Source organism: Microcaecilia unicolor, chromosome 5 (genome assembly GCF_901765095.1).
Source record: "Microcaecilia unicolor chromosome 5, aMicUni1.1, whole genome shotgun sequence".
In the NCBI taxonomy this organism is placed as follows: domain Eukaryota; kingdom Metazoa; phylum Chordata; class Amphibia; order Gymnophiona; family Siphonopidae; genus Microcaecilia; species Microcaecilia unicolor.
In genome coordinates, this window is record NC_044035.1 from 302595927 (window position 1) to 302617117 (window position 21191).

The following is a 21191-nucleotide window of genomic DNA, read 5'->3' on the forward strand; positions in this document are numbered from 1 at the left end:
CACAGTTCGTACAAATTTTGAGAGTGTGTAATTTGGGCGGGAGATGGGTGGGACATGGGGGACAGAAAAGATAAACATTTTTCTGCAATAATGGAACAAAATGAAAACGTCTAGGGCCAAAATTAAGACTTTTTGGCTACACCTGTTTCAATCACGACTAAGGGCCCAATGCACATAACTTTACTGTGTGGAACAGCACTGGGAAAACACTGGCTCAACACCGAGTTGAAATTATCAACCAATGCTCAACACTAACATCTTGAAGCGTAGCCAGGTTGAGGGCGGGGGGGGGGGGGGGGGGAGAGCAGAGAGTGGACTGCCAATGGTGCAGGCGCATATTTCAAATGTGACAGTTCGCATCAAAAATAGGCACCTGCGCCATCGGAAGTCCGTTTGGGAGAGTGGACACTCTCCTGACTACCCACCTAGCTACACCTCTGCTAACAGCTTGCAGATTATATGCATGCTGCTAGTGTTGCGCATTGGTTGGTAAAGGGATTCAAATGTTCCTAATGCATGCTCACTAGAACTGAGTGGTAGGTACAGCTCTTGTGCATATGTCTAGTAATGATTGGACCCTCGAGCCCCCCCCCAAACCTTTAAAAACTCCCTGGTGATCCAGTGGACCCCTCCCAACCCTCCCCCAAACCTTTAAAAACTGCCTGGTGGTCCAGTGGACCCACCAACTCCCCTCTGGTGGTCTAGTGTAATCCCCCCCAGGCCCCCTCCACATACCTTTAAGTCAGAGGCAGAAGGGCAGGAGCAATACCTACTCCCTCCTGCCTCTGGGCCTGCCCTTGTCAAAATGGCGGTGCCCAGCTCCTGCCTTATGCATCCTAGGATGGGCTGGGAGTGGCTAAGTACCATATAACAATTTTTTTCCCTTATTGCAGTGGTCATCTGATCATTTTGGGCACCCTTTTGTGACTTAGTTGTTATTGAAACAGGTCTAGACAAAAACATCTAACTTTTTGGCGCAGATGTTTTCACTTTGTTCCATTATGGTAGAAAAACGTCCAAGTTTTTGAAACACCAGAATCTCACCCCCAACATGCCTCCTTGTAATTGGGATGCACTGCAAACAAGCTGCATAGAAAACTGTGTTAAAAATGGGTTTCAAAAATAGTGATTGGACATTTAGGTAAAAAAAGTGTCCATCTGCTGCTTTGTGCCGCTTTTTGGGTGTTTTTCTGTTTTGAAAATGAGGCCCATAGTAACATACCATCTGTGAACATACTAATATGATACTCAAGATCTCCTACACAGAGTCTCTGAGGGGACAAATGTGGGCATCCTTGTTGCATTCCTCATTGTAAAAGCATTTATTAAGCAGCCATTAACTAAGAGTTGCAAGGTTGGTTCTGTGTAAAGTGCTTTTACTCATTCCACAAATGTTCCAGATATTCCAAATCTCTACAGCATCCAGAACAAGTGGGTCCAGGACACCATATCGAAAGCCGTTTCAACATCCAGGCTATCTATTAATGCTTTACAATCAGTGTACTTTCAGAATGTTCATAGATATATAGCGGCCTGGAACAAAACCAACTTGGTCTTCATGGATGAGGAGAGGCAGAAACAAATTCAATCTAGATGCCAGAAAACTATCTAGTATTTTATTGTCTTGATAGGGCATTAAGAGCCCAATTGGTCGTGGGCCCTCCTCGGTTTTGGAAGAATCACCACACAGGACCTGTTATGTGTGGGATCATATTTAATTTCCTGCAGTATCCCACTGTACATATGTTTCAAAGGGGTATCAATAGAATCACCTAGGAATGTGTAGAATTCAGGGCTCATTCCATCGGGCCCAGGTGTTTTAGCCAGATGTGCCAAAGGTTTACTTGTTTTATTTCCCCACCAATGTAAATTATACTTTTGATGATGTATGCTATGTTCTGCTCTCTGTTGTAATAAAATATTCTGTTTCTCTTTCACTTCACCTATTTTATCCTTCAATTCCTGGGTCTGCTCTGAGATGTTTAAGGACCTGTACTTTTGTAGTTGTTTTGAAAGTGAAAGAAGCTCCCCATCCTGTTTTTTTTCAGGGTCGTCATGTATGCCAGAATATGTCCTCGAAGAATGGCTTTCCCCGCTTCCCAGAATGTGACCGGACATCTATCTATAGTATGGTTAAAGTGCTTATATTCCTGCCATTTGTTTTTTATATGGGTATGAAATTCTTTGCTTTGATACAAGCTAGGTGGCATTCTCCATATCCTCTCTCTGTTAAGGGCAATAAATTGCAGGGCCATTGTTACCACAGTGTGATCAGAGAGCACTGAGGCCAAAATGTCTGCTTTAAAGAGTTTGGTAAATAAAGATTCAGAAGCAGATATTGTGGATGAATCACTAACAGCCAGCCATGCACAAAGGGGATTGCATGCAAATGAGCTGCATGGATCCTGCTTTGTGCATCCTTGCTGTTTGCGAGTTTGAGCTGTCAAATGGATTTGACACTGCTGTCAAATCCATTTGACAGCTCTGATGCACTGGCCCGCCACTGTTACCCCAGTGGTTCAGTGGACCCTGACCCCCCCAAATCTTTTTTTAAACTTTCTCTGGTGGTCCAGTGACCCACTGTGACCCTGGAACCTTTTAAAACATTTTCCCTAGTAGTCCAGTGGACCAAACCCTTCCCTCAGCGGACTTTGATCCTGGGGAACTGGGTTCGATTCCCACTGCAGCTCCTTGTGACTATGGGCAAGTCACTTAACCCTCCATTGCCCCAGGTACAAAATAAATACCTGTATATATGTAAACCGCTTTGAATGTAGTTGCAAAATACCACAGAAAGGTGGTATATCAAGTCCCATTTCTCTTAACTTTCCCCTGTGCAGGCACACACCCAGCCCTCCTTCCTGCACCCGCCCCACACCCCAGCCCCTCCCTGTACCTTACAACAAGGTGCAGGCAAGAGGGCAGGAGCAATGGCTCCCCCATCCTCCCTTGGGCCTGCCTGAAAAAAAATGGCACTGGACAGGGCTAAACACCATATAAGGACAAATATAAAAAACATTTTCATTTACATGTGGCTAAAGTCTTCCTTTTATAGTTTTAATTTGAATTTTGAAAACATTTAACTTGATGAAAGTTTCAGTTCCTGTCACTGCTGTTTATTTTGCCACAAGTTTGGTTGAAGAATGAGAAGCTCAAAATTTTTAGGATGCCTAGATATAGCAATGTTTATTTGTGTATAATTTTTGATTTGGTTTCTCATGGGGTAATGCCTCGTGACGGGATAGTTTTGTGTATCCAAGATAGGAATGAACTTTACTTGTAATATGGGATATGTTGCATATCATCTCAGTCTCTCAGATTTACTGTTAGTGCTTGATTTAGGTGTATTGTGTCAGAGAGAGCCTTCATAAGGAGAATGTATTAATGGCAGTGGAACTCTAAGGATTGTATATGGAAATATTCCTTTACTGGATCTTGCAACAGATGAGAAGAAATGAATAAGCATCCAACATGATGGCAGATAAAGAGCATACAGCCTATTTATTGGCCCATACACACCAACTGCTCAGCTCTACAATCCCTTCCCCTTCTTCAGATGCCCTCTGCACTTGCCCAATGCTTTCTTTAATTCAGATACTGTCCTTGCCTTCACTACCTCCACTGTGAGGCTGTTCCATGAAGTGACGCCGTTTTGCAAAGAAATATTTTCTTAGAATCCTCCTGAATCAATCCTTTTTTACCCTTTTCTTATAACTCCTTATCCCAGAGCTTCCTTTAAATTGAAAGAGGCCTGCCCAGTGGTGTGCTGCATAGGCGGTCAGTGGCCCAACTGTTTGGTGAGGCCAAAGGGGGCAGGGTTAGGGGTGGGGCCAGGGGTGGAGCTTACAACCATAATTGTCTGACACATAGAAAAGAAAATAAGTAAAAATAAAAGTCACAATTAATACCTTTTATGAAATTTAGATATTAAATATGTATCATATGTCAAAGAATAAAGTAGTTGCTCAAAGCATATACTAACCACAATCGCTCAACTGCAAAACACTATGCACAAATTTGTGCAAAAACACACTCAGAACCTTAATGTACCATAAATATTACACTGGGCAGACCCTAATACACCAATATACCACCCATACGGAAAATGCAGACCATCAACAACATGAAACAAGGGATCATAATATCACAATTCTCATGTAGAGCCACAAAACACCCTTTTAGGGTGGATAGTGTTTACAATGAGCTCCTTTTATTAATGACCATATGTAGATCCTTCAAGAGGTAGTGTGTCGTGATTTAGGCTCTACACCCTTTCTGATGTTTTGGTGCCACCTCAGTAAGGCCAACACACAATCTCTCCACTGCAAAACACTATACACAAACTTGTGCAAAAACACACTCATAACCTTACCAAACCATAACAGCACTAATTCCAAAGACAGGTCGAGCTACAACATTATGTGTGGAAAGGCAGCACTGTAATTACACCAGGCTCTAAAACACCAGTACACAACCTAGTGAAAAAACAAAAAAAAAAAGGGCTGCAAATACTACACACTTGCAGAATACTGCGCCTTGATCACACATGACACAACAAATATGAAGGCAAAATATGAACTGGAAAGTTACCTCAAGAAGTCAGACTCAGCATGCAGCAATACTAGAAAAATTGAAACTTACATGCAAAATATTAGATGCACATTTCCAAAAGCTAGATCGTGGCTAATTTTAAAAAACTGCACACCAGTCCCACATAAGTCCAACAACTATCTCAGTCAAATTGGGTCCAGCAATTAATTCAATTAAAGCAAAATCTTCATTTCAAACTGTTTTTAGAGTTTTCTAACTCTCAAACATATAAGAAAAATTTTGAAAACATATATTGACAATTTTCATATTTTTCAAGGCAACCTCAGCAGTGCTCACTGCCAAAGATGTAAATCTGGCAATGTAACTAGCGCCCACTTCTTCATCGGTTCACCTGATTTCCTTAGTTTTTAAATTTTAAACTCTTTTTTATTATTTTCTTATCAATTAAATTACTTATCTTTTATTTTGCAATCAGACCAAGGGGTTCAACTGAGATAGTCATTTCCAAAAGCTGACATATTCCAATTAATAAATTCTGAATAAAATACTTTTTTCTACTTTTGTTATCTGATCATTTAGTTTTTCTATTCACTTTGGTCCCTGTGTCTTCTGTTTTATGCAGTGTCTTCTTTCCATTTGATATTTTTTCTCTCACTATGTCCACCATCCTCCTGTGTCCTTATGCGTCCTGTCTACCATCTGTAGCCCTGTCCCTATTCTTTCTCCAGTTTCAGCATCTGCCCTTAAAGTGTTTCGATCCAGCTCTTAAATTCAGCAATTTTCCCTCCATCCATATCCAGCATTTCTCCTCATTCCCCTCCCCTCTATCCATGTGCATCTGCTTCCTCTGTCTTCCCTACGCTCCATCTATGTCCAGCATTTCTCCTCTCTCCCTTCCACTCCATCCGTGTCCATCTCCTTCCTTTGTCTTTCCTTCCCTTCCCTCCATCCTTCTCCAACATTTCTCCTCTCTTCCCTGCCCTCCACTCCATCCATGTCCAGCATTTCTCCTCTCTTCCCTCCCCTCCATCCATGTGCATCTCCTTCCTGACTTCTCTCCCCTCCATCCATCCATGTCCAGCAACTCTCCATTCTCCCCTGCCCTCTCCTCCATCCACCCATATCCAGCAAATTTCCTCTCTCCCCTGCCCTCCCCTCCATCCATCCATGTCCAACAACTCTCCATTCTCCCCTGCCCTCTCCTCCATCCATCCATATCCAGCAAAGTTCCTCTCTCCTCTGCCCCCTCTATCCATCTATGTCCAGCAATTCTCCTCTCTCCCCTGCCCTCCCCTCTATCCATCTATGTCCAGCAACTCTCCATTCTCCCCTGCTCTCTCCTCCATCCACCTATATCCAGCAAATTTCCTCTCTCCCCTACCCCATTCATCCATCCATGTCCAGAAATTCTCCTCTCTTCCCTGCCCTACTCTCCTCTCCTGTCCAGCGATCTCTTCTCTCCCCCTGCCCTCCCCTCCTCTCCATGTCCAGCGATCTCTTCTCTCCCCCTGCCCTCCCCTCCTTTCCTCTCCATGTCCAGCAATCTCTTCTCTCCCCCTGCCCTCCCTCCCATCCATGTCCAGTGATTCTCCCTGCCCTCCCTCAGCTCCCCGACAGCCCTCATCTCTGTTCGTTCCTCCCCTCCCCCCCATGCACGTTTAACCCTTTTATTTTCAGTGGCAGCAACGTCATTGAAGAAGAAAGCACTGCGGGCTCGCCTCCAGCTTCTCCTTTCCCTCAAACGGGGGCAGGAAAGAACGGAGAGCCATTATAGGTTGAAAAAGTGAGGAACTGGCGCCACGAGTGGGGGGGGGGGGGGGTGGAGAGGAGAGGAGAGGAGAGGAAGATACAAACAATTTTGTTTTTCGAGGAGGAGGCAGCCAGGGGAAGGTCGTGGTTGGGCTGGGGAGGCTTAGCCTCCCCAAGCCTCTTATACGGGGCGCCTATGGTGTGCTGGTAAAATTTTAACAACAGACTCTCTCTATTTTTGGGGGAGGGACCCAGGGGTGGACTGGGGGCTAGCACATTCCTCTCCTCCCCCCCCAGTGCAGGCACGCTAGGCATTCCTTTGCTGGCATGTATGCTGCGCCCCAAAACCTAATACATGGGCTGCTGCCGCTCCCCAGTTATACATCTGTGGAGATATTAAATTAATTTAATTTGACTTTCTTTTCCCAGTGTTTACAAATACTGCATTTCCAAGAGGTGACATATTCCAATTGAAAAATTCAAAACAAAATGCTTTTTCCTATCTTTGTCGTCTGAGCATTTACATTCACTTTGGTCCCAGTGTCTCTTTTCTGCTTTCTTCTGTTTTTTTTTTGTTCCTGTCTTTGCAGGGTCTCCTGTTCATTTAGTCTTTATCTATGTCAACCATCCATCTTCCCCCTGCCATCCCTATTCATCCTGTCCAGCACCCTCTTTTGTATCCCTGTCTCTATCCTCTTCTCATGTTCATCTTCTACCCTCTCAGCAGGGGCGTAGCTACGGCCTGGATGGGCTCAGGCCCACCCAATCTCGGCTCAGGCCCACCCAATCTCGGCTCAGGCCCACCCAGGCAGCCAGCAGCTCTCCGGTCCTCCTCCTCCAGTCCTACCTGGCCTGCCACGAATCGATTGTGCTTACATTTGTTTTTTTAATGCTGGCAGGTTGGAAGGGTCCGGAATTGAAAGTTGTAGGCCATAGCACTGCAGCTGCACACCGGTGCTGCTACCGCTACCATCGCTCACTGCCTCCATCCGGTGTGTGGACTAGTCTGCTCCTGCTTCGCCGTGCTCACTTTCCTCTCTCCATCCCCCCCCCCCCCCGTGCACCTGACGGTGCTACAGACTAGTGCACAAATCTGCTGTCTGCCGTCAGTGTCCCGCAGTTCCCGCTGCGGCTGGAAAGATCAGTTTTCTCCACAGGCCCCAGCACTCCTCTGCGGCCCCACAACAGCATCACAATGAGGGATAAAACGCTGGCAGCGAAAGCGGTTGCCCTTTAGTGTAAGCCAGCAGGAGCATCGCGAAGAGGATAATGGAAACAGCCCTGAAATCCAAGCAAGAACCGGGGGAGTCCCCTGGAGAGAAGGAGCACATGGTAGCCGTGAACCAGCTCATGCTGGAGGTGCTCTCCTACCTGGTCTGGGCGTCTCTCTACCTAATCCCCATCTACCTGGTCGGCTACCTGGGCTTCAGCGTCAGCTGGGTCCTGATCGGGCTCTTTCTGTGGATGTGGTGGAAGAAGAACAAGAACTGGAAACAGTCCCGCCTGGCCGCCGCCCATGAGCTTTTGGAAGACGAGGTGGGAGCCAGTAGCAGAGGGCTGCAAGTCCAGCATCTGCCGGCCTGGGTGAGTAAAAGCTGGGGATCCCGCCAGGTCCGGGCGGCTCCATTGAACCAATCACTTTGGAAAGTGCAGCACGCAGCCAGCCAAAACTGAGCGACCTGTCACTTTAGCTTGAAGTTTAGCTTTGCTTTAGAAGTTCATAGTTTGTTGGATTCAAGTGTGTGTATGTGTTATTAGAAAACTTTGTGGGTAACTACAGTTGTATTCCTTCCTGGCTCTAAGGGATCTGGTTATTCGCTTTTTTTTTTAATGATCTTAATGAATAATTACAATTTCTGAGAGAGAGAGTGTGGTAGCCGTGTTAGTCCACCCTTAAGGTTATCAATAGAAATCAAACAAAATAAAACATGGAAAAGAAAATAAGATGATACCTTTTTTATTGGACATAACTTAATACATTTCTTGATTAGCTTTCGAAGGTTGCCCTTCTTCCTCAGATCGGAAATAAGCAAATGTGCTAGCTGACAGTGTATATAAGTGAAAACATTCAAGCATTACTATGACAGTCTGACAGGGTGGGTAGGAAGTATGCATGGGGACATCAAAGCATATCATTGATATTCTAACAGGGTGGGTGTGGATAGGTGAGGGGAGGGTGATCAACAGAGACATACAGCTTTATGGTTTATAATGGGCTAGGAACCCCATCTATATACAAGAAACCCACAGACAGATGTAGCTACCTCCACAACTCCAGCTTCCATCCTTCACATACAAAAAGATACATCATTTACAGCCAAGCCACAAGATACCACCGTATCTGCTCTGACCCAGGGGACAGAGACAGACACCTTAAAACCCTGACTGAATCCTTCAAACAGAAGGGCTACAACCCCAAAATAATCTCCAAGAATATTGCCTCCTCCCTCAAAACACCCAGGGAGAATCTGCTACAGTACAAAAAGAAAAAATCCACAGACAGAATCCCGCTTGTAGTGACATACAATCCAGAGCTGGAAAAACTGAGGAAAATCATAAGAGATCTACAACCTATACTCCAGGAGGATGAATTACTGAAAGAGATATTCCCATCCCCACCAGTACTGGCCTTCCGACAGCCACCCAACTTAAAACACAAGCTAATCAGAAGTAAACTTCCTTCACAGACTGAAAAGGAACAGAAGGGCACACTTCCCTGTAATTTATCCAGTTGCAAACTATGCCAAAATATTTCACAGGACCCCAAAGTCATCCACAAAGGAAAGATATTCAACATAAAGGGATCTTTCACTTGCTCATCTTCCAATGTGGTATATATCATTCAGTGTAAAAAATGTAACGAAGGATGCTATATTGGAGAAACAGGCCAGATGCTTAAGACAAGATTCAATTTACATAGACATCATATGAACAATACTGGTGCCAGCAGGGTTCCCACACCTGTTGGTCAACATTTTACAGGACCAGGACACTGTACCAGTGATTTCACAGTGAGAATCCTCAAAGGTAACTTTAAAACCATACAAGAACGTAAGACCTTTGAAGTCAGAATGATTGAATATTTTAACACCCAACAGAAAGGACTTAACAAGGATCTGGGGTTCCTAGCCCATTATAAACCATAAAGCTGTATGTCTCTGTTGATCACCCTCCCCTCACCTATCCACACCCACCCTGTTAGAATATCAATGATATGCTTTGATGTCCCCATGCATACTTCCTACCCACCCTGTCAGACTGTCATAGTAATGCTTGAATGTTTTCACTTATATACACTGTCAGCTAGCACATTTGCTTATTTCCGATCTGAGGAAGAAGGGCAACCTTCGAAAGCTAATCAAGAAATGTATTAAGTTATGTCCAATAAAAAAGGTATCATCTTATTTTCTTTTCCATGTTTTATTTTGTTTGATTTCTATTGATAACCTGAGAGAGAGAGCAAATCAAGGTTGATGAATTCTCCCTGCTTTTTTTTCCCACTCGTTTTTGGAAACTTGACCTCTTCCTCCTGTGTTTTGTACCCCGTGCTTTCCCACTCATGGCAGTTCTGTAATTGATGAGGGTTGTGCCTTTGTTACTGGAATTGGTGTTATGGCTTGCAACATAGGCTCTGAGAAGCCTCTTTGCAGGATTTAGTATTACTTCACAAAGCACCTAGCAGTGAAGGGATTTTTTTGTTGCTATTAGTGAGGTGCTACCAGAATTTGAATAAACTGTTCCTGTGGAAAGCTGTAAGAGGAAACATTCTAGTTATGCTCTGTATGCTACAGATTCCACAGTAGGTAGAAACAAATCTTAATGTTGACAGTGATTTTCTTATTTCATTAGTTAGAAATCTGGGGCTTTGTTTCATGCGTTTTTGATGTGTTGAAGAGTAGACAAAGGTTAACAGTTCTGAAAACTGTACGTTTATTAACTGGTGTAAATAAATTGTTGTTGAAATAAAAGTAAATTCTGTAAAGAGTACTCTATATTTCCCTCATGTCCTTTTTTTTTTTGTACCACAAACTGCAGCGTTCAGTGTTTCGCCTACATAAACATTATGGTTGAGAATAACTGAGCTAGACTGTGGGGGTGGAAGTGCTAAGCTTTAGTAAAAGGGCCACTCTATTATGATTCTCCTACCTACCTATATACCTATATACACAGTGCCCACCCATATTAGCTCTGGGCCCACCCAAAATGTCAGGCCTGGCTACGCCACTGCCTCTTAGTATCCCCATTTGAATTCTTTTCAGCATTGCCCCTCTGGACCCCCTCCCCCTTTTGTATCCCTGTCCTCTCCCCATGTTCATCATCTGCCCTCAGCATCTATCATCCATCTTCCCTCTGCCATCCATATTCATCAGTCCAGCACCTCCCTTCTGTATCCCTGTCTCTATCCTTCCCATGTTCATCATCTGTCCTCTCAGTATCCCTATTAGAATTATTTTTTCAGCATTGCTCCTCTGGATCCCCATCCCCCCCTCATTTTCAAGCATTACCTCTCTGGGTTCTTTTCCCACCCTTTTTCAAGCACTGCCCCTTTGGGTACCCATCATTTTTACCACAGCTTTGTAAATACTCATGTATTTTATAAAATAAGCATGTACACTGCTGCTCTGTCCCAAATTTGGCCAAACTACGCCCATGGTCTCACACCTTTTCTAACCTCTCACCTCTGTTCCCTTGTCCCTATCAACCCCCTATGTTCACCATCTGCCCTCTCAGTGACCATATCTCTCCCCCCTTTTTATTCTGCAATGCTCATCTATGTCCCTATCTTCCTTCCTCCTTCCAGTATTGACCCTCTTGCCTCCCAGTCTTTATTATTATTATTATTTATTGCATTTGTATCCCACATTATCCCACCTATCTGCAGGCTCAATGTGGCTTACATTGTTTTGTTATGACATTGTCATTCCAGAATATCAGATACAGTTAGTAGTGTGCAGAGATTAAATAGAGAAGAAAGAGGAAGTGATTAGGCGGGTGATTGTAGAAGTGGATTTTCATAGCTGGTTGGGTTGGGAAAGTGGATCAGTGAAGCTATTGGTTCTCGTTGTAGGCCTTGTTAAAGATAGGGTTACCATATGGCTCCAGAAAAAGGAGGATGGATTGAGCCAGCCGGGTTTTACTTCCATTGCTTTCAGCAATGGAAGTAAAACCCGGCTGGCTCAATTACTTCCATTGAAAGCAATGGAAGTAAAACCCGGCTGGCTCAATCCGTCCTCCTTTTTCTGGAGCCGTATGGTAACCCTAGTTAAAGAAGTATGTCTTCAGAGATTTGCGAAAGTTATTTGTTTCGACAATTGATTTCAGGTCTGTGGGTAGAGCATTCTATATCTGTGTGCTCGTGTAAGAGAAGGTAGTGGCATGCATCAGCTTGTATTTTAGTCCTTTACAGCTGGGGAAGTGCAAATTGAGAAATTTGCGGGATGTTCTTGTGGCGTTTCTGGGAGGTAGGTCCACTAGGTTCAGCATGTAGATCGGGGCGTCTACATGAATGATTTTGTGTGCTATCGTACATATCTTGAACACAATGCGTTCCTTAAGTGGGAGCCAGTGCAGTTTCTCTCTTAGGGGTTTTGCACTTTCATATTTAGTTTTTCCAATACTGTCTGGCGGCAGTATTCTGGGCTGTTTGGAGTTTTCTGCCCAACACCTCTTCTCTATGTCTTTGTTCATCCCTATGTTTAGCTACTTCTCTCTCTTCCCTTCTTCCTTCACCTTTCCTCCTCTTCTGTACACACACCAATCCTCCCTTTTGTGGTCTAACATCTCTCTCTTTCCCTCTTCCACTCTAGCCTCTCTCTCTCGCTTTGTATCTCTCTCTCTCTCTCTCTCCCCATGAGTCCTGCATCTCCTGCTATTCCCCCCCCCCCCTCCCAACAGTCTAGCAGCTCTGTCTCTCTTTTTCTCTCCTTCACACTGGCTTCTCTCTCACTTTGTTTTTCTCTTCCCCCCTCTCCTAGGGAGTTTTGCATCTCCCCCTTTCCCTTCCTGCCCACCCCTACAGTCCTCTGTACTTCAACTTCGCAGACAGCAACAGCAATTAGGACACACAGGCTGCAGATAGGCAACGGTGTCCTTTCACTACTGCATCCTGCCTACATGGAAACAGGAAGTTGAATCAAATTAGGCGGGATGTAGCAGCAGAAGGGCCTCAACGCTGGCATCCTGTCCTAATTGCTGCCTGCAAAGTTGAAGTACGGAGAACTGCTGGGGGGAGGATGGGGTAGGAGAGACAGCGGGCGATGCAGGATTCGCGGGATGGGGAAGAGAGGTTTGAGGGGAGGGAACAGATGCGGGTGGGGGGAGGGGAGAGAAAGGACAAAGCTGAACAGGGAAGAAGGAGGACAACGTGCCCGACAGCACAACAACCAGCTCGCAAAATTGCTCTAAAATTAACAACAGGCCCTGCAGAGCCAGTGTGAGCCGGCTCTAGCACACCAATGGGCCTGCATTCTATGCGTTTATATCTTAGATGTATTTAAATGTCTTTAATATCTCTTCTATGCCACCTGTCGTCCCAGGGTATACATCTGTAGATCCTTAAGTCTGTTCCTTATGCTTTAGGACCAACTCCTTAGGGGGTATATCCTTTTCTATTTATGATTTTTATTGAGAAAAATGAGGAAAATTATTGATGTACTTAATCATATTCCTTTTATCATGGTCTTCTCAAGATTTTATTGTTACTGAATATTATTATTATTTTAATGCACACTCTATATGGACTCTGTAATGGTGTCAGGAAACAGCCATATATGTTTCTAAAATGGCTAACATATATGTGTTTGTACCTGCACATAAATATGTATGCTTTGAAATACCAGCACATAGACGCTTATGTTGACATAATGTGTCCATTGATATTGTAGTTGTTTATTAATCTAAAATGTATGCTTTTCCCACATGCAATCAGTGCATATATGTCTGTTTCTCCATACATTTAAGAAAGTTCTAGGCCAATAGATCCTGTTCTAAAACACTAGCAAAACTTTAGATATCCCAAACTGGATGTCTCAATTCCAATTTGTATGTCCTTTCTAAAATGCCACTCCATATGTTGCTATGGTACTTCTAGGTACAAACCTGCAACATGCTGGAACTGTAATAGTCACACCTTTCACTTGTCAGTTTTTCCTTAGAGGTTTCACTGTTGAAAAAGTAAATGTTGTCAGAGACAGGTTGAAAGATCTAGGGAAAACAGTTGGATAGGTCACTACTGTCAATGTGTGTATAATAACAGCTGGGGGAAATGTTCCATTATTTTGACTCTTGGGCAACACAATTTATGTACTTATCACTTATCAGAGCTCATAATGTCACCTGTAGACTTAATAGGGAAATTCTCAAAAGTCACTATTGAATGAGGTGAGATTAATTATAACCCTAAGCCTTGTGGATTAGTGCAGTGTGTCCGACAAGCTTGATAAATGGCTAGGGGAAAATGCCTGCACAATTAGTATTTTTGCTGGCTTGATTCATGAAATAAGGATTACACAATTGGGCTCCATTGTTTTCTCATTCTATTTCTGTTTGTGTGAGAGCAGATTGTTTGTGTGGAACTGAGGACTAAAAATGGATATAGATTTACATGAGTATAGTCTGGGACCATACTTTCATATAATATTCATACCCAGCATAGGCATATAGATGAGAGAAAATTTAGTTAGCTGATGGAAAAATGGTGAACATGTATGTAATCTGTGTTACTTTTGCTTTTAGAAAATCTGTTTAGTTATTTAGCTAGCTTTTCCAAAAGTATTCCTGGTCTACTGCCATTAAATTAGAAATGATAAGCATAGGTGTAGTTTGTGAGTGTAACGTCCCATCCCCATGCTCCAAGTGTTGGTACTGAATTGGCCTGTTCCCCAGCTACCAATTTGACCTCTCTGCCCCTTGTCCCCACAAACTAAACAGGTAAACCACACCTAGAACTACAAATTACTTTAACAATCATATCAATATATACAGATAGTCATGTTTTCACTTGTTTACAACATAAATCCAAGTCTCCTTTTTTCAGATGGGGTTCCCCCATTCAGTATTTTCTACAACATTTTGAAAATAAAACACAATGATGTATACAGTCCAGTTTGAGTGTTGAGACCAAATCCTGAGAGGCACAGAAGCTAATGAGCATTTTTGGGGATACACATTAGAGGCTGAAAATGGCACACAATAAATAAAACACACTAAAAAAATGTCTTCATATAGCATTTTGACACGCAGATATAGGCAATCTCCAATCCTTGTAGATATCAATCTGCTCAGGTTATGCATGAGATAGATTTATGTACACTACTTCAGTTGTCTGCAAATCAATCTCATACATATTCATTAGGGATACCCTAAAAATCTGAATGGATTACTATCCAGGAGGACTTGTTTGCTTATTGCTCTACATATCAAACACCAGTTGTATTGAATAAAACATTCAAAGAGGTAGCTGTGTTAGTCCAGAGTAGCAAAAAAAAATAAATAAATAAATAAATAAAAAGACCCATTACAGGTGCAAATAGACTTGACTTTCACAGGTTCTCTCACCACAGTTGTAAGCTGAATTATGCTGCTATCAGTCCATTTCCACACCCTGCCAATGTTTTGTCTGTTCTCTGTATCCTTCCTTCCTCCAATCCATCTTCATGTTTATCTGCTTTCTAAACCATACTACACCTCAATAAATTGGTTAGTCTTTAAGGTACCACAGCCTCTGTCATTTTTTTTATCATGGTTATTAAGATGCATTGTCAAATGCTTTAGTTGCTAGCCAGTTAGGCAAATATCGCAAGCAAGTATTTCTTCTCTTGGGGAAGCATGTGATATCATTAAGAAGCCAGATTTCCGGAATGACTCTAAAGTATGGGGGGAAAAAAACCCAATGAACTGAACAGAAGACACTCTATAAATTTTTCCAGAAAAGGAATGGAAATTTTCTTCAACGTTTATTAAAACTTTCAGGAGATTTCCAATGACCCAAGAGACATGGCAGCTACAGTACAACTAACAAAAAAAAAAAAAAAGAGAAATCCAAATATGACAAGGAATGAGAGAGAGTGTAGAATAGCAAGCACTGCAAATATTTTGAGTCTGCAAAAAAAAAAAAAAAAAAGACTCCTCTCTCCCTCCCCACAAATAAAACAAAAACAAACCCTACAACCGTAGAAAATCCTTAGCTTCCTTGTTATCAAACACAGGAAAGCAGATTACCCTGTCCTTGACAGTCTGCTGTTCCTTGCTGTTCCATTATTAAGAATAACACTTTTGCTTTGTTAAGTATCCTTTACTGTTTATTGTAAGCCACATTAAACTCAAACTTGTTTGGGATAATGTGGGATATAAATGTCACAAATAAATAAATAATTACCATATTTGCAGAGACAAAAAAGAGGACACATAAAATAAAATGCCATCCATCCCCAGCCCGCCTCCAGCCCTGCCCCCGCTGCACAATTACTTTGACCCCCCCCCCCCCCCAAGAAAGCCAGATTCTATAAGCAGTGAAAATACTGGTAAAAGTAACAGAAATGCATTTTCTTCCGTAGTCTAAAAACAAAATTAGAAAAGATGTACATTTCCAAAAAAGCAAACATCCATGAACAGCATTTTCCCCTTTCCTTTCCCTCCCATCCACATGTAGCTTGACCTCTTCCCTCTCTCCCATCCATGAGCAGCTTGCTCCCTTCTCTCCCTTCCATCCACATGCAACTTGTCCCCTTTTCTCCCTCCCATCCATGTGCAACTTTTCCCCTTCTCTCCCTCCCATCCATGAGCGGCTTGCCCCCTTCACTCCCTCCCCATCCCCTCCTGGGCTACCTTACAGCCCTGGTGGTCTAGTAGCCTTTTTGTGGCAGGAAGGAACCCCACTCTTTCCTACCCACTGCCACTGACCTGCTTGCTGTCACCGCTTTTTGAAAATGGCTGCTGAGACTTCAAGTGGTGTTCTCATAAGACTTCCACAAAATCTTGCAAGGCCGCCGCATGAGGTCTCGGCAGCCATTTTCAAGAAGTGGCAGCATCTGGGAGATCAGTGGCAGTGGGCAGGAAAGAATTGGGTTCTTTTATGCCCCAAAAAGGCCACTAGACTGCCAGGGCATGCTACGGTAGGTTCGGGGGGGGGGGGAGGGGAAGGGGAGAAAGCCAGCCAGCCCAGAAATCTGGACAAACAGGCTGGCTGAAAATACCACTGGACCCCTGACAGTCCCCTGAAAAGGAGGACATGTCCAGGAAGATCTGGGCATATGGTAACCCTAGCCTGGGTGGGCCTGGGCCCATCCACTTTTATTCCAGGACCACCCAGCAGCAGCCAGCCTGACTTGCAAAACAAAAACAGCCACTCTTAAGGGTCGTTTTTTAGCAGACTGCACTCCCTCCTGAACTCGTCCCTCTTCTGCTGCTGCCGAGGCATACATCAGACAATTCAAAGGGTTATTGGCAGCGTCTAAGAATTGCTACCACTGTTGCCGGCTGATCCAGAAGTCTTCCCTCTGCCGTGTCCCCCTGCCTATATTATAGAATAACTCTTAAGTGTAGTTACGCATGTAACTGCAAATTGGTGTAAATTAGTGCCAATTAACTCCGATTATTGGCAATTATTATTTGTTAGTGGCAATTTGCACCTAATTAAGCAATGAATTCACTCATGTAACTGTTACTGTTAATATTCTACAGCATATGTGTGCAAATATTGACTGAGAATTTTATTTTTCACAATTGTGTTGGACCCAACCTTTTTCTGCTTTCTTCTGCCTGTCTTCTCCTGTCTTTCTAGGTCTGTCATCCGTTTACATTTCTCCTCTCTCCTATTGTCTTCTTCCCTTACATCTGTCTGTGACGTTGATCTTACTTTTTTAGTTTTCTCCATCATTCCTATGGGCATCTACATGGTGCTAAAAACTCTACTGCACCTTAGTAAACAGGGCCTTTAATAAGCTTCCTCACAAATGGCAGATTTGAGGTAGGTTCATAGTTTGCTTCTTTCAAAACTGGGCAAATGACCATTTCTTTCAATTTGCCATGAGCAAAAGAAAAGAAATTAAATTAAATAAATTTAAAAATAAACAAAGCTGGAATATCTCCATTCACAAGCATATTTTCACAATAATTTGTTGTGGTGTTTTTTTTAAGTGTTCAAGGAATCAATTGGATATTTCCATTCAGGTAGCCCCATCTCTTTAGCCAGACGTTCAGAAATCTCTGTAAGCATTGGCCCACTTACCAGAAATTGTGCAGTGCAGGTCTGTCTAAACCTCTTTAACAAAGACTCTTCAACATCCGTGTACAGGCTAGTCCGTATGCGCTTACAGTTTGCTGCTGCTAGAGATGAATGAAAATCCTTTATTATTTTGTCCAGCTTGTTAGCTAGTTTTAACACAGTGGAAATGTCAATACCAAACTTTTCTGCAATGTCCTTGTGCTTACAGTGGTTATCTAGCATCTTTATAATCTCCATTTTTGTGTATAAGTCCAAATTGACATGCTTATGCTTAGCCACCATTTTAACGTCACTGCTAAGTGGAGTCTGTGTGAAGCTGCAGCTGAACTAGAACATCATGTGCTAAAGAAGAACACCATGATTGTCTGCTTTAGTGGCACAGATCATCACTTTGTGACATTAAGTGGTGTAATGGAAGATTTTAAAGATTGTTTTCAACTCTGCCTTGACCGACAGGGCACTCTGTCATTAAAGTGATAATTCTGTTTGTGTGAAAATGATTTGGAATATGGAAGAAGATAAGACACAGCTCTAATTAATTTGGTATGTGAAGGGAGAGGTGGAGCCTGTTTCGAGTTCAGATTGGCCACCTGGACTGAGAAACATGTGACCACATTCCCACAATGTGGCTTGATTATCTAAACAGCATTCTGTAATTTTCCTTAGCTCTGAACATGAGCTATAAGCCTAACAAAAAGGGGAATTTTTGCCAGTGAAATTGGGAGCTCGTCTGTGAGTAACATACGTACTGCACAGAGAACTATATTTCCTGGTCAAAGAAACTCCTGGCTTTCACTGTGAACAGGGCCCCCCCCCCCCCCCCAGCTGATGATAAGAGCCTGGATGTAGAGATTAAGGACCAGTGATGTATATATAGTTATGATGTATGTATATTATGATGTATTATTGCTTCTTTTCCTGGTCCAGAGACTCCTAGCATTGCTTGGATGTAAGGACCAGTGATGTAATGATTGTTTCTTTTTAACCATAGATAGGTATTATTTCTTTTCAGTTATATAGCTTAAATCATTGTGTATATATCCATGTATCTTAGACAATAATGAACCTCTAATAAAAGTCTCATTTATCTAATATGAATCCAAAAGAAGCCACAGTAATTACTGAGTAGTCTGTGTCAGTGAGGCAGGCTGTAAAACCAGGTCAAAACAAGTGGTAGATTTTGAATCACCTAGCAGCTAAAATTGTTGACATTACCTGATATGGGACATTATGTGGAGTGACAATAGATGGAGTATATCCTTGTTAGTTACAACGTGCACTGACTGGGGTTAAAAATGCTGCAATATTATGAGAAGTGTGATATTAATCAATGTTGCATTAAATGGGTTTGACTGTATGTGTCCTGGGAGCCCCTTCATCTAACCACATTTTTGGCTACTAGGCAGGTGCCTGTAGTGACCCCTCAAGAAGGAGTTGTTAATGGGGATCATTAGCAATATTCTCTAAAAGCAGGGTAGCATATATTAGATTTCCTTTTTTGAAGATTACCTTTTTTCTCCACTCAGTATTATATTCTCTTTAAAAGTTGTGGACTTCAGCCGATAATTACTATTATAATTTTTATGTGTATAATCTGAATTAAGAATTTAATTTCCTATTATTGATTTATTTTTGCTTTTGTAATTGGCTTTTTGTACAAGAATTTCTTGATTTTATTATTTTGATACTTATGAAATATTTTTTAAAAAACATACATATATACACAGACACACACATACACCAACTCCCTCCCCCTCCCGAATACACATACATGCATCTACATGCAGAGATGTTGGAAAGCATTCCGTGAGCCATGCTCTGCATGCTTTCCCCAATGGTTAGCATTAATAGCGTCACTGATAAGGTTAATCTTTGATTTCCAAGTCTGCACACTCTTCCTTAAGAATCTCAAGTTATAGTGAACAGCAAATGGGAACCCTTTCCTGATTCCATATCCCAGAGGGAAACATTTGAGAGCCATTGGCAGGGTGGGCAAGATAGATGCCAGCCTGGGGCACTATACCTGTGGGGAGATGAGACATCAGCATACCATGCCACCGCTGCTTTTCATGTGGGGATTAAGCGTACAGGTGGTTACTTTACACTGCTGCTAGGAGAGTGACTGAGTTACTGAAAGGGGGCTTAGAGTAGGTGGTAAGTGCATCCATGCTATCTGTGATGTACCTACCACAGCCCGACGTGTTTTCAAGTATGATCCCACCCCCCTATTAGCCCCCCCAATGTCCTCCATGTACCCTCCCACCTTCTCAACATTACTCCCCTCCTTCCCCAGCTTCTACTTGATTACCTGATTTCTAGTGGGAGGCAGGAGTGATCACCGGATACTGGGTTCAAAATTAGGCTTCTAACTTCTAATGATAGTCTCATATACTACTGCTAGGGGTCAAGCTGCTACATAAAGAATGCATATGCAGATTGCACAAAAGGTTTTGTAGCATTCCATGAATTCTTTGTGGTTCACATTCAAAAGATTTGTCCTATTAACTTTGGGAGTTAGCTGCCTAATCTTCAGAGTTTAAATTCCTTCCATGCTGAGAGTGTAATTTTTTTCAGGGGAAATCATTTCCCAAATAAAATTTACCTGACCTGAAATTATGTGGGGCTGGAACAATCCCACAATGTGACGAAACTTTAGCTGATCTGTGCTGGCTGGTTAAAGTTATGTGGGTAAGTCTGGTTAGGGAAAAGTGCTGTCTTAAAACTATCCAGATAACTTTTAAGCGAACTATCTAAGCTGCTTGGAAAGAAAAAAAAGGACCATAGCATCAACCAGCTTATTATTACTAAGGAGCCCCTTAGTGAAAAATCTTCTGAGCAGAGAACTTATCCAGATAAATATATATTCAATGGCAGATCTATCCAGATAAATCCTGCCAAATGTCCATATAATTTTATCCAGATAATCTGTTAGTAGGGCTTCCTTATTAATATCCAAGCTGGGTGATGTTATGGTCCCTTTCAGGGCACTTCTATAAATTTGGTGTTAACATTTATGCATGTAGGACACGTGTAATGTTTAGAAGAGTAGCATATATGCATATATTTGTGTATTTACACCAGAGGCTTAGCTAGGTAGGTTGCCAGGGTAGCGACTGCTCCCCTAAATGGACTTCTGACTGTGCTGGTGCCTATTTTGCACGTGATCTGTTGCGTGAAAAATTCCGTCACCGTTGGCAGTCCGCTCTCTGCTCCCTTCTTACAGAAGTACATGCCAGCATACCTCCTAAGCAATGTTTTGCAAATACCAGCATAACTTACATAGTGCGTATTTGCAAGGGGGTGTGTACAGGAGAAGAGCATGGCTGGGGCTCTCACTTATAGAATGCCTGTAAGTTACAGGCATATCTGCTGCACTTAGATGTTCAGTTATGCCAGTTCTATGGCTGGCATAAAATGCTTGTATGAATATACAGGGTTATGCTAGTATTCTATAAAGGAAAGTAGGTGCCCAGTTTCTTGTATAGAATAGGCTTCTCCTGCATGCCCTCTGAATGCCTAATTCTAGGTGTTCTGTTACAGAATTGCCCCCTTTCCCCCAGATTCTATATAGTGAACCTAGAGATCTGTGCCAAAATCCAAGCGGATTCTATAACAATGCAAGGAACTTAACAAGCTTAACAAGTTAATGAACGCTGATAACAGCACT